The sequence below is a fragment of the Cyanistes caeruleus genome, chromosome 4 (genome assembly GCF_971803275.1).
Source record: "Cyanistes caeruleus chromosome 4, bCyaCae1.hap1.1, whole genome shotgun sequence".
Lineage (NCBI taxonomy): Eukaryota > Metazoa > Chordata > Aves > Passeriformes > Paridae > Cyanistes > Cyanistes caeruleus.
This window is the reverse complement of record NC_141704.1, coordinates 32,120,110-32,132,482: the sequence shown is the minus strand read 5'-3', so window position 1 is coordinate 32,132,482 and position 12,373 is coordinate 32,120,110. Positions and strand designations below refer to the sequence as shown.

General features: G+C 52.0%; 1 protein-coding gene across 3 annotated transcripts in view; it reads left to right on the top strand.

Annotated features, from left to right (window-relative positions):
* The first annotated feature begins 4,815 nt into the window (after window positions 1-4,815).
* CSNK1E (casein kinase 1 epsilon) overlaps window positions 4,816-12,373 on the top strand; it is a 30,200-nt gene continuing 22,642 nt past the window's right edge. For 2 of the 3 annotated variants that reach the window (XM_086887465.1, XM_086887462.1), the window contains exon 1: window positions 4,816-10,799. The gene's annotated coding sequence lies outside the window, so the exon portion shown is untranslated. The remainder of the gene's footprint in view (window positions 10,800-12,373) is intronic. The other variant, XM_023935345.2, reaches the window with a different exon arrangement.

Genomic DNA, 12,373 nt, shown 5'->3' with positions numbered 1-12,373 from the left:
CATTGCTACAACCTCCTTTCAGGTAGCTGTAGAGAGTGATAAGGTCACCCCAGAGCCTCTTTTTCTGCAGGCTAAAGAACCCTGACTCCTCAGATGCTCCCCATAAGACCTGTGCTCACCCCTACAGATCCCAGCATCCTTGCAGCTCCTGACTCCCCAGGCTCACCCAGTGCTGCTTCTGGCCTGGTGCTGGGACACTGTGGGGCTGGGCTGGGGCTGAGGCTGACTCTCCAGGCTGTGCCATGGGGCAGAGGTGGGGTTTGGGGGAGGAAATATCTGATCTGGAGTGAAAGTAGGCTCTGAGAGGACCAGCATCCACCACCAGTGCTGCAATAAAGGTCAGCCCTTCTGACAGCCAGGCCACGGCTTTCACAGAGTGGACACTGACTGAAAACAATTCAGATATGTGCTACCACTTTGATTTCTTGTTGGGGATGAATCTGTAAAGCCATGCCAGCTCAGGGAAGTTAGGCAGAGATGACCTCTGTTCAGAGTCAGGTCCTTCTGGTTGCCGATTTGCTGTCTGCTTGTCCTTCAGTTGTTTCTCTGCTCTGCCTGGTGCATGTGCTCAATGTATAAAATTTGCTGCCTCTTTTTCCTATTATTCAGTCCCTTGATGGGACACGCTGAACCTAGGACTGTAGCATGGCGCTGCTGCCTCTCCCATGCCACAGGTGGTAGGCCAACATGCTCCAACAGTGAGAGAGGGCCAGAGAAGCTGCATGGAAGTGATGTCCTTGTCAGCATGAGGGCTGTGAGGTAGAAGGCTTGCCATGCCCTGAGAGCTCTTCAAGCAACCAACCATTTTGTATCCCCTTAGGACAGTAGATAACGACAGCCTGGCTTGCAAACTGTAAGAAGACTGGTCTTGGGCTTCTTCCAGGTCCCAAGGAAAGCAACATCAGCAGAGCAGTCGGAGGGCTGCTAGTATAATGCTTACCTTTGACCACATCCCCTCCAGAAGGGAGCATTTAATGTGGGTAATGCCTCTGCTTTCTGGACAGCCTGGACATGTGGACCCCAAGTGACTCACTGTCCATGTCAGATCAGCCTGGAAAGAGGTAAAGTGGAGCAATGTGATTCCACTGCCCTGATGCCTGTGAAGAAATTCAGGATGGACACAAACACTATCCTGAAATAGTCTGTGTGACACAAGATATTTGAGCTTTAAAAGCTTTTATTGGTCTCTGAAATTAGCAGGATTATTTTGGTGCTGACCCCAGATTTGAAATAGCAAGTCTTGAAACCTGGGATCTGGCAATATATGGGTCCCTCATTGATAGAGTTGTTTGAATGTCCCAGCAGTACAGTCACTGAAAGAGTCAGCTGAGGGCCTGTAGAGCACAAAGACTCGTTACAGAAGCCGTAGGAGCAAGAGAATAAGGAGCTTGAAATTGCTCTTGACAGGTGATTAGGTGCTCACCCAGCAACAGCCTCTGTGTGTCTACCAAGGGCTCGGCACAGACCTGCACATCACTTCTGGGGCATTGGAGAGAGGAGGACGAGCTGATACAGGAACTCCAGAGGACTTTGAATGTGTTTGTAACATGACCTGCAGTCTCCACATGCTTCTCTCAGGGATAGGACAATGAATCAGTAGGAGAGTGGGTCCGAGCACATGACAGGCAATGCAGACCTATAGCAGAACACTTGGTACCGTATAGAATGATCTGATTAAATGTATGCGGAGTGGAGCCATCATTTAGCTCCAGGCTGCTGGGTTACACCATGTGCCTTTTGTTTTCTGGGATAGAGTTTCATGCTCACTAGCAATGAGGCCACCTTGAATAGAGAAACTTATGTGACCCCTCCAGTGTTGTGTAAGGCTGTAGGAAGAGCAGGGAAGAGCTGCAATGTAAACCAGCTCTGGAGCAGAGAGCTGCAGACATGGGGTGACTGGCTGCAGGGTAGCAGGGATATATAGCAGAGTGACCTGGAGTGTCCAAGGAGCCAGCAGTGATCAGCAAGCCAGTGGGTGCCGATGGGACAGAGCAGCATGAGGTCAGTGGAAGAGGCAAGTCAGGGTGAGGGCAGCTGGCTGGGGTTGCTGCAGAGGGGGTAGAAGGTGTGTTGGTAGAGCTGTACTGGCTGGATGAAGCTGCATGTTTCCCACTGCTCTGTTTGAGACAGCTGTCCTGCAGCAGTCAGATGGTCTCATGAGCTTGAAATGCATTGCCAAATGTTAGAATGCAAGAGTCATTTGTGAAAATTGTGGGATTTTCTGACTCCTTGTATATATTTGATGATTTGTCTCATGGAGAGGCCTCCAGAGTCCTAATGTCCTCCATGGCTCCATTTTGCTTGTGTTCAGTCACAAGAGAAGGGACAGCTTCTGTTGTCAGAGAGAAAGCAAGCACAGGGGGCCAGAAGCAGCTGACAGCAAGGCAAAGTGACTTTCCTAAGATCATGAAGCAGCCAGTGGCCAAAGGACAGATGTAACCTTCCACTGTGGGTTTAACCTGTCACCTCCCTGTACAGCTAAAGAAGGACACTGCAAGTGATAAATGAATCAGGAGCAGTTCCTAGACTATCTCTGCCTATCCTGCGTCTGCAGCTACAGCAAAGCTGTTGCCAGGACATTGCATTTCCCTAGGTACACACACCCATCACCTTTGTACCACTGCCTACAATTCCAAGCAGTAGTTCTGACAGACCAGGTGCTGTGCATACTCCCAACTCAGATACCCTTGGCCTCTGGATGTAGGAACCGGGAGCTGTTGGGCCTCAGGGCCTCCCCAAAAAGTTACTAAACCTCTACATCTTCTAGAAGTGAATAGGAGGCCATGGGAGGCTCAGATGAGCAAGTCCTCCAGTCCCTGCTCAGCAACAGCATGATGTGAGGCAAAAATAAAAATACACAACCTCAGTCCTCATAGGGAAGGAGTGCCAGCTGCCTCTCGTCCTTCGCTGTGTGGGACGGGTGGTGAGATGGCCTTTTGTTAAGCGGTGCCCTGTGCCTGGTGTTCAGCTGGCGAGGACAGACTGTCCCTTCCAGAGGAACCCCTTGCATAAGAATTAAAGAGGAGCTGGGCTGAGATGCTGAACTAATCCACCAGGGCATGCCGGGAAGATGCATTTTAAGCCATCCTCCCGCCTTCCAGTGCATTGTTTATCTCTCCTGTCCCTCCCACAGCAGCCCGTGAATTATTCTGACTGGGCCAGCTGCTTTCATAACTGCCTGCATTCTGTCCTGTCCCCTTGGCCCCAGAGCCCGCCTAGGAGATGCTCATACATGGGAGGCTTTTTAACTACGGCCGGTTTGTGCTGCTGTGAACAGCAAGCACAACAGACACCGCTCCTGCTGCCTGCAGAGCCTGCTGCATGTGCTGCGCACATATTTCACTGCTCTGGTGACATGTTCACTCCCCTGGCACACACACAAACACACACAAAGTCCCACCTCAGGGACACCACAGGCTCCTTACCAGCTCACTTAGCTCCTGTGATGCTCAGCGGGCTCCCCGCAGTACACAAAACTGGCACAGGGTGTCACAGGCATACGGAGCTACTGCTCCCCCGCCACGCTGTGCTCCTCACCCATTGTCCATCATATCTGTGGGATGCCTTGTCTCCCTTGAACCTCGCCCTTCACACAGGATTCAGGCTTGCAGCTTGCACTCACAGACACGTGTGTGTGTAGCACATACACACCTGGCACTCACCAGACACACACAACACACAAATGGGGCCCTGGGCATCACAGCACTGAAGGATAATTCAGTTTGAAAGAGACCCCAGGACAGCTCTAGTCTGACTTCCTGCTCAAAGCAGGGTCAGCAAAGAGGTCAAATGAGGTTGCTTGAAGCTTTATTTGATCTTATAAACTACTAGGATGGAAACTGTACAGCCTCTCTGGACAACTTTTTCCCACACTTGACTGCCTTTGAGGACAGAAAAGTCTTCTTTGTATTCAAGCTGGACCTCTCTTCTTTAAACTCATGTTCCTTGTCTCTCATCCTCCCACCAAGCACCACTGTGAAGAGCTTGGCCCTGTATTTTACCAAGACTCACAGGTCCTTTCCCACACAGCTGTTCTGCATCTATCAAGTCCCCAGCCCACATCATTGCCAGAGCCTCCTCCTTGCCAGGTTCAAGGCTACACATTTGCCCTCGCTGAACTCTCAGTGCTCCTGTGGGCCCATCCCTCCAGCCTGCTTACATCCCTCTGATGTTCCCTCAGGCATGTTGACTTGTTTCCCCTCCAACTAAATGTCGCCTGAATGTTCCATTTGGTGGAAGTGCACCCCATCACCTTCTCCATAACCATGTTAAACAGGAGAGGTCCCAGGACAGTGCCCTGAGGCACCCCACTTGGTACCAGCCTCTAGGTAGAGTTTAACCCATTAACAATTAACTACTCCCTGTGCCTGACCAGACAAATATTTTTTGTGTTCGTCTGCATGTCCATCTCTTGAGACAACACCACCTTTACTTGGATATCAGAACACTGGGAGATAGTGTTCAAAGCCTGGCTGAATTGGAAATAAATTATTTCCACTACTCTCCTCTCACCCAGTCTTTTTATCAAAGAAGGTGATGGAGATGTTCAGGCAAATATGGTGCCTCCCCTGTGACCCTTCATCTTTCCCAGGCTCCTCGGCCAGGTTCTTCCACCGCCCCATAAGCACTCAGCTGCCTTGGTGCCCAGAGAGCATTCAACATGCAGGGGAGGTTACACGTCTTCAAGTAAGATCCTGCTGATTCAGCCCTGAGTCCAGCTCCTCCCAAGGAACCTTGGCCCTGGCTTGTGGTTCTCTGATACATCTGCCCTGGTCTGACACAGCTCTGAGAGTGCACCTAAACATTCCTGTTTGTTTCTTTCTTTTCCCTATTAGATCAATTTTTTTAATTTTTTTTTTTCTTTCCCCACCAAAGCAAGCCAGCAGGGGTGTAATAAAGAGACCCAGTTGCAAACTGACAGAGGCTGGCAGTACCACGAGGATAAAAAAGGCAAGGCTATATGGAAAAAAAGCAATAAATGCACTTAATTATAGGTGTGTCCAGGAACAGCCCCTATTATTAAGGTTGCCAACACTTCCCCTTTCAAGACCATGTTTTCACTTGCTTATAACTTTGTCAAAGTTTCACTGCTGGAGCAGAAATTTTCCATAGAAAGTGATCATCTCAGCTGGAATTTGGCACATTTATTTAGTTCTTTTTGAAAATGTGGACCCAACTCTATTTATCCTGGGTTAATCTATGTGTATATATATAGCCCAGGGGACAAAAACTGTGGAACTTATGGGCTTTCAAGCAAGGGCTTGGCCTTGGGCAGGACATCAGTTTTTGTGTTATGGAGGCTGTGTTTTGCCAGCTCCAAGAAACACTACTGTTCTCTCCCACCAGTGCAGACAAATTACATGGTTCTGTTAAACATGGAAAGAAGACTTGTCACAGCTTCACAGCTACAAACTTCTCAGCCTTTGCTAACCTGCCCAACCCTTTTGGTTTCTGAGGCTGTCATGACAGCATATGGGCTTTCCCAGGGTGGAGCACTGCAGGAGGAAACTGGGAGGGCTCTCCCTTCTGGAGCTGCAACCTGCTGTTATGTGTCATGCACTGTTTGCATCTCTCAATTCTTTCCTCTGCCCTCTGCTCCTGGCTGCTTCTCTTTTGACTTCTGGGAAGCCTGGTGCAAAAAAGTCCCATTTGAATACAGAAAGAATGAAACTCCAGGGAGAGAATCAAAAATCTTTAAACTGGGGAACAGCAAATGAGACTGGGAAGCAGATAAAACCATGAGCTGCAGGAGAATGCTGGATCTGTTTGGGAGAGGGGCTACAGCTGCTGTAATAACTTGGGACAGCAGAGCAGGAAGACTGGAAGCAGAAAGCAGGGCTAGCTGTGGCAGTGAGGTGGGGAATGGGAAGAGCAAAGGCATGGTGACTAGAGATGGGGAATGGGCAGAGCACAGAAGGAGTGATTGTCAGAGGCACAGGGAGAGGGGATGGGAGGAACTCACCCCATCTTCCTGGGTGGTGGGAATTTCTAGGGACAGATGATGGAGGTGAGCTCCCATCATCCATCCAGCTGCAAAGGAAGGCTTGTACTGGCAGCTTTCTTGAAGCAGGACAGCATATGGTGGGAAGGCTAGGGCTGACTGGCCAAGGACTTACAGCTGAGTTGGCCTGCTACTGTCTGGGCAGGATACTGGGAATACAGTGGGAGAAGAAACAGGGAAGGGCAAGTGAGGTGGACCTGAAAGGGGCAGTGGCTGAGCCCAGAGCCCAAGGCTTCCTGACAAGAAGAGAAATTAGAAGCAGGAAAACACGGAGGGGACAAGGGAATGAAGGAGGACCATATCAGTTTGTGCTTCTGGGACTGGAGACTTCTCCAGTGTCTGAACAAGGGTCTTCTCCTAAGTCTTCCTCCCAACTCTTACTGTTTCCATGCTGTTACACCAAATGCCACATGACAGCACATGTCACCTCTTGCTAATCTTGCTCCTTGCTGAGGACAACAGGCAATTGCTGCTTGCTGTTATATCAGAATACACATTTCACATCACTGAGAAATGTCAGCACCAAGGCTGGCTGTACAACTGCCCTTCAATGTCCTCGTGCATATGAATTACGGTCGAGTCTTTAATTATGTGGCCACAGATTTATTTTCCACAGGACACCTGCAGCACACAGGTTAGATGGTGTTGTGGATGAGTCTGGGCTGTGTCACGAAGAAGGCTCTTTACAGGGACTCAGCATCATCTCTTCTTTCTGTTGTGTTGGGGTTTTTTTCTCTCAAAAGTGTGAAGACAAAGGAGTGACTCATTGCTGAGGCAGTTGTGCGCTGGCCTGGATCCTTGCCCCTGCTGCGGATTTCCTACCTGAGCGAGTCACTTACAGCAATCTTTTCAGAGGTAGCTATTAGCTATGTTTTATTTATTTTGGCATTTTGCTTTGTTTTTAGCCTTGTGCTATCCTGGGATCCTGGTGTCTCATTTGCAGGAGTATTTATTGCTCCCTGCTGCATGTGAAGGGGGACTTGCACCTGACTCTAGAAAATGCTTTAAACTGCAGAGCGCTCTGGTAAAGTGCTCAGATCAGCATCCCCATCTTGCAGGCTGTATTTGACCTTCCCTCCAGGAATGCTGGATCTTCTCTAAAATGCTGCTGTATTGCTCAGTATGAGTATTGAAAAGGCAAATCTATTATTATTTGTGAAGCACTGAGAAACTAGGTGTATGTTGTATAAAAGAGACCCTATGAACACTGATCACTGTTTTTGGAGTGGGGGCTGTGAGTCAATGCTTTGAAGAACTCTGTCAGCCCTGTTGGACGTGTCAAGCCACAGGTTGACAGGTACCTTCCTCCTCAGGTACCTTTGCTGTTGAATTGCAGGTGGCAATGTGTTTATTCTTGCTTCTCATCTCTTCTTACTTTCACTGGCCTTAGAGAAGTAGAACTTCAGCACAGTGTCAAAGTTTTCTCTGCTCTTTCCCTGATTGCTCACACTTCCCCAGCAAACACACAGGTGTCTCTGTAGCAAACTGACCTTGGTCTTCAAAGCAGTTTGTCCTTCTCCACAGAGTGGGTGAAATGGGATTCTGCTCTTTGTTGATCAGGCCAAGCTGCCAAATGTGACCTGGCAGTTCTCTGAGGTCTGCTAGGTCACTGGAGCTCAGCTTTCCCATGAGTTTTACTAGGTGCTATGAATATCATATACCGTGACTCTGGAAGGCCACCCACCCAGCCGTGACACTGTGAATAAACAGCACAACTCTTGCCCTTCTTTTCCTACCTGAGGAATTGCATGATGGGCAGCAGAGAGGTTGGCTGGGTGCCCAATGAGGTATAGACCCCTTGGATACACCAGCTCACAAGATTCAGCTCAAGACATGTTGCTGTGGGTTCTCTCTACAGCGCTGCAAAGAGAGCATTTGGGACAGCCCAAGGATTTGCATGTGAATAGGATAGCAGCCAAACGTAGCCCATCTTCTGCTTGCCTGCCTTCAGCAGCAGCACTCCCTGTATCATCTAGGGGTGCTTTGCCAACATCTGAATCTTGTGAAAGGTAGACATGAGGTGTCCCAGGTGCAGGGCCCCCGGCTGCTGAGCTGATGGGCTTGGACTCTCTTCCATGCTCATGCAGCCAAAGATCCCTTCCAAGCAAACCAGGAAGATAGAACAAGGTGAAGCCTTCTGGGGCCTCATCCAGGAATGGGGTTTTGAATGTGTGAGCTGCGTCTCACCACTGGGTCTGGGGGATTACATAGCCTGCACCTGAAACAGCACCTGTGCTGTTGTCTGAACAGTCTTAGTGTGCCTTGGTTGGTGCCTAAGACAGTGCTAACCTTAGGGGATGTTCCTCTTTGGAGCGGTGCACAGAGAAGAAAAGGTGCTGCAGCTACCCACCACTTTGATCACTGGGAGGAATGGAGATATGGCCCAACAGATTTTGTGAGCATGGATTCTGCTTGTCCCTCAAATTCATTCCCTCTCCAACCCAATCCCGGCTGGCCTCTCTCTAGCTGGGATCCTGCTGCTTGTGTCATATATAACTTTATTTTTCAGACAACTGGGGCAGAAGTTATCTGTTGCACTGCTGGAGCACTGACATCCCCAATAGAGACGGGGTCCCTGCAGTACTGGCTGCTACAAGCATAGCCAAAAGCAGCAGCCCATGGCCTAGGCTCCCTGTAAAATTTATAAGAGGTGTAACTAGGCAATGCTTGGAGAGAGGTGGGTGTTAATAGATCACATGGCTAGCCAGCACTAAAAGCTTGATTACAATTCAATTAAGGGAATGTTTCTAATTAAAGAGTTCTTATTTTAAGCTGTCAATGATTAAAATAAAGGTAGCTGAAGTGTCCGTACACACTCCAATTTCATCCCCAAGGGCTGCATCTACGTTGGGGATTTCTTCAAATTCCCTCCCGCTGCCCTCAGTCAGCAATAGGGGGTGAGTTGGCATGGCCACAGTCCTTCCAGACCTTGCACCTGCCTCCCAAGCAGTGTCACCCCAAACTCTGCTCCCACGAGGCATGCTGAGAGCTGCTTCTCCTGGATGCTGATTCAGATCCATCCTTCCCAGCTCTGTATCAGAGCCCACCTCTCTCAGTGCCTGTATGAGCCTTCCACTTGCAGCAAAGTCACGAGTGGTGCTGGGCTTTGGCAAATCCCTTCTCTGATGTGCACCCACCCAGGGAAGGAGAGCAACCCTCAGCTGGATCCAGCAGTGGCTGCATATTATTACCTGCCTTCCCATCTGCTCACTGTTACATAAGCTGTGAAAAAACAGAAGCTCAATGGAGCATGTGTAAGGAAATGTCATTACTACGAAAAACTCAATTAAATTTTAAATTCTCCAAGTGCAGGCAAAGTTCTGTAATAAAGCAGGCCCAGCAGTGAGAGAGGGAAGCAGTACAGGTTCCCAAAGGTTTGCGTAAACGAGGAGCAATTCCCAGGTCTCAATGGGAATTGTCAGCACGGGGACTGGCTGGCAGTGGCATTCAGAAGGTTGCAGCCTCCCCATCTTGATACAACTTGGAGCAAAGACTGCTCTCTGCAGCAAATAGTAGCAGCACGGCTGCAGCTTGGGCCTCTTGGTGCCGACAGTCTGTGCTTACGTCCTGTATTTGGAAGCTGACATCTGGGGCCTGGCTTAGAAGCACCTAAGGGCTCTTCTGGTATGGGGGCTCCTGAGCTCTTCCCCATCACACTTACTTCCAGCTGCAGGAACTGGGGTTCTTGACCTTGGGATCACTGTGCTGGAGCTGCTCCTGGACCCTGGTGAAGCATCCTGGTGCCTCCAAAGCTGGGCAGCATCTGGCTCTTGCTTCACAGGACCCTCTGTCCCTCCCAGCTCCACACTACACTGGCCTCCAGCCTTTCCTGCAGTCCTGCTCCCAGAACTCTCAACAGCACCTCCATCCTCCTTTCCACATCCAGCCCCAATCTCCCAGAAGCCCCCAAGAAGTTCCCCAGCCTGGGCTCTGTTCCTACACCTCCATGTCGGTCTGATACATCCCGGCTGCTCCCCCTGATTCAGCTGGCTTTCGGAGGTGCTCTGGGGCTTGCTGTGCCCACCTGACCCCCAAACACCCCAGGGCCTGGGGGGTAGATCCAGCATTGCACCCATCTGTTGGTGGGTGCCTCGTGGACTTGTCGGTCCACATTAGGGTTTATGCGTGTGCTTCCTAATTCGTGGGGATTTGCAGTGCTTCACCCAAGGGGCACGCTCCCTCCTGAGGGGCGTGGGCTGAGAAGCCCCGAACACTGTGTGGCCTTCTGGGCCTTCCTGATGGACCCCTGCTTGACATCCGCTGCCAGCGCGATGGGACCCAGCACCCTGCTTTGATCATCCCCACGCGGGGCCACCCTGCTGTGGGGGGCTGCCATGGGTGGGCTGTTGCTCCACTCTGAGCAGAAACCTCCTTTTTTGGGGTCGCGGCCCTCAAAACCGAGCCCGTGCGTGCCTGCCCCGCTCGCCGGAGCTGAGGGACGGCGGATGGGAAGGCGTCGGGAGCTGAGGCGGCTGCGCCTTTAAGGGCGGGCGGAGGAGGAGGCGGAGGAGGAGGAGGGCCGGGGCTGCGCTGGGTGACATCAGTGGGTTTGGCTCCGGGGCTCAATGGAAACTGGGTGAGCGCCGGGCTGTGCCGAGCACACGCCGGCTGGAGGGGACGGCGAGCGGGCGGGAGGCGGCAGGCAGCGCCGCGCCGCGCCGAGCCGAGCGAAGGAGGGACGCGCCGGGCACGGCCGCCACCAGCCCTCCCCAATCCTCCGTCATCCTCCCCGCCGCGGCCGCCTGGCCCCCTGACAGCCGGCGGAGCAGCATCCCCACACGGCCCCCTTCCCGTCAGGGTGGGTATGGGGGGCGGCCGCCCGCATCTTGGGGCGCAAACCCCGGGGGAAAGGCGGCCCCTCCGGCTCTTTGTGTGCGCGGAGGGAGGGGGAGGGGGCGGGGGAGGGGAGGGCAGGGCGCGATGCGCCGGGCCGGGGGGCGCGGGGGACAAAAGCCCCTTTGTGGGGGCGTGGGGAGGGGGTCCCCCCCTTCGCCATCGGCACATTTTTTGGGGGGGGGGGGGTTCCCCCTTCTCCCCTTTCTCCGCCTGCCGGGGCCCTGTCTGGCTGCCGGTGGCGGGGCCGGGCGGGGAGGGGGGTGCCGTGTGTTCTCGGCGGGGGTCTGCGGGGGTCCCGGCGGGGGGCCGCCCCCCGGGGGATTTAGCCCCCCACCCCTCCCGTTCGCTGATGCTCCTGGTATCTCTCCCCGGCCCCCCTCATCGCCTCTTTCGAGGGAGAAGGGGTGTCTGCGTTTGGGGGACCGCGGGGCCGGTGTTTCCTCTTGTGGGGGGCGGTAGGGGCGGGGGTCGATGGCCGCGGCCGGGTGCGAGTTGGGGGACGAGGCGAAGTTCAGCGCCGTTCCCGGGGGTGGCAGCTTTTTGTTACCTATCCGGAAAAATAACAGCCCGGGTACGGCTGTCTTCGCGTAGTGTTTGCCTGTAGGGGGTGGGGGTGTAAGGGACATATTTATTATAATATTTTTTTGTGTGTGTGTCGTCCCCCCCCCTTCCCCTTCCCTGTTTTCCTGTTGTGGCTATTTCTTCCTCAAATGTAGTTCAAATGCTCTGTGCTTGGGATTTCTTTTCTCCCCCCATCTTATTTCCTGATCTCCTTTTTGTAAGTGTCTAAGGGTCTGGAGGGGATTGGTGTTTTGCATTTCAATCAAAATATAATTTTTTTTTTTCTTTTTTCCTTCATATTTTTAAGCCAGTTCAAATTACTATTTTCCCAGTCTCATCCTTTTTTTCCCTTCAAACACCGCCTCCCCCCCAAAAAAACCCAAAAAGCCGTGTAGAGCCTTAATGGTCTATGGGTAAAGCAGCCCCCACTCCCCACACTTCCACTCAAAGCCGGAGCTGGGATCGGCAGCCTCCATTATGGAGCCGTGGGTTTGGTTTTGTATGGTTTTTGCTAGACAGGGCATCTTTTCATTCCCGACCCCCTCGGGTGGGACAGAGACGTCCCTCCTGTCCCCCCCAGCCCCTCTTAGGCCCCCCCCCAAGATGGTCCCCACATCTTTGGTCGCCATCGTTGCTGGCACAGCAGTGTGATATCAACTCTTATCGTGTGTTTATATAATGGCCTTTGTGCCTGTACGTGGGTATTTTATATTATATAAAAAGGGGCTGGTGCAAAATGGTGTGTGTGGGGAAGCAGCAGCGCTGGTGGCTGGATAGTATTATTATTTTTTTTTTGAGGCTGTGTAGTATTGGATATTCACGTATGCAAACGCTCATGCAGAGCACACTCTCGCTCTGAGGTTGTATGTGTGTTAATCCCTTATGGAAAACTAAATGGTTTAACTAAATGATTGCCCTGCAGCCCCTGGGAATGCTGCCTTGGCTGTAGAGTGCAGAAAGGGTGGCAGGACTGGG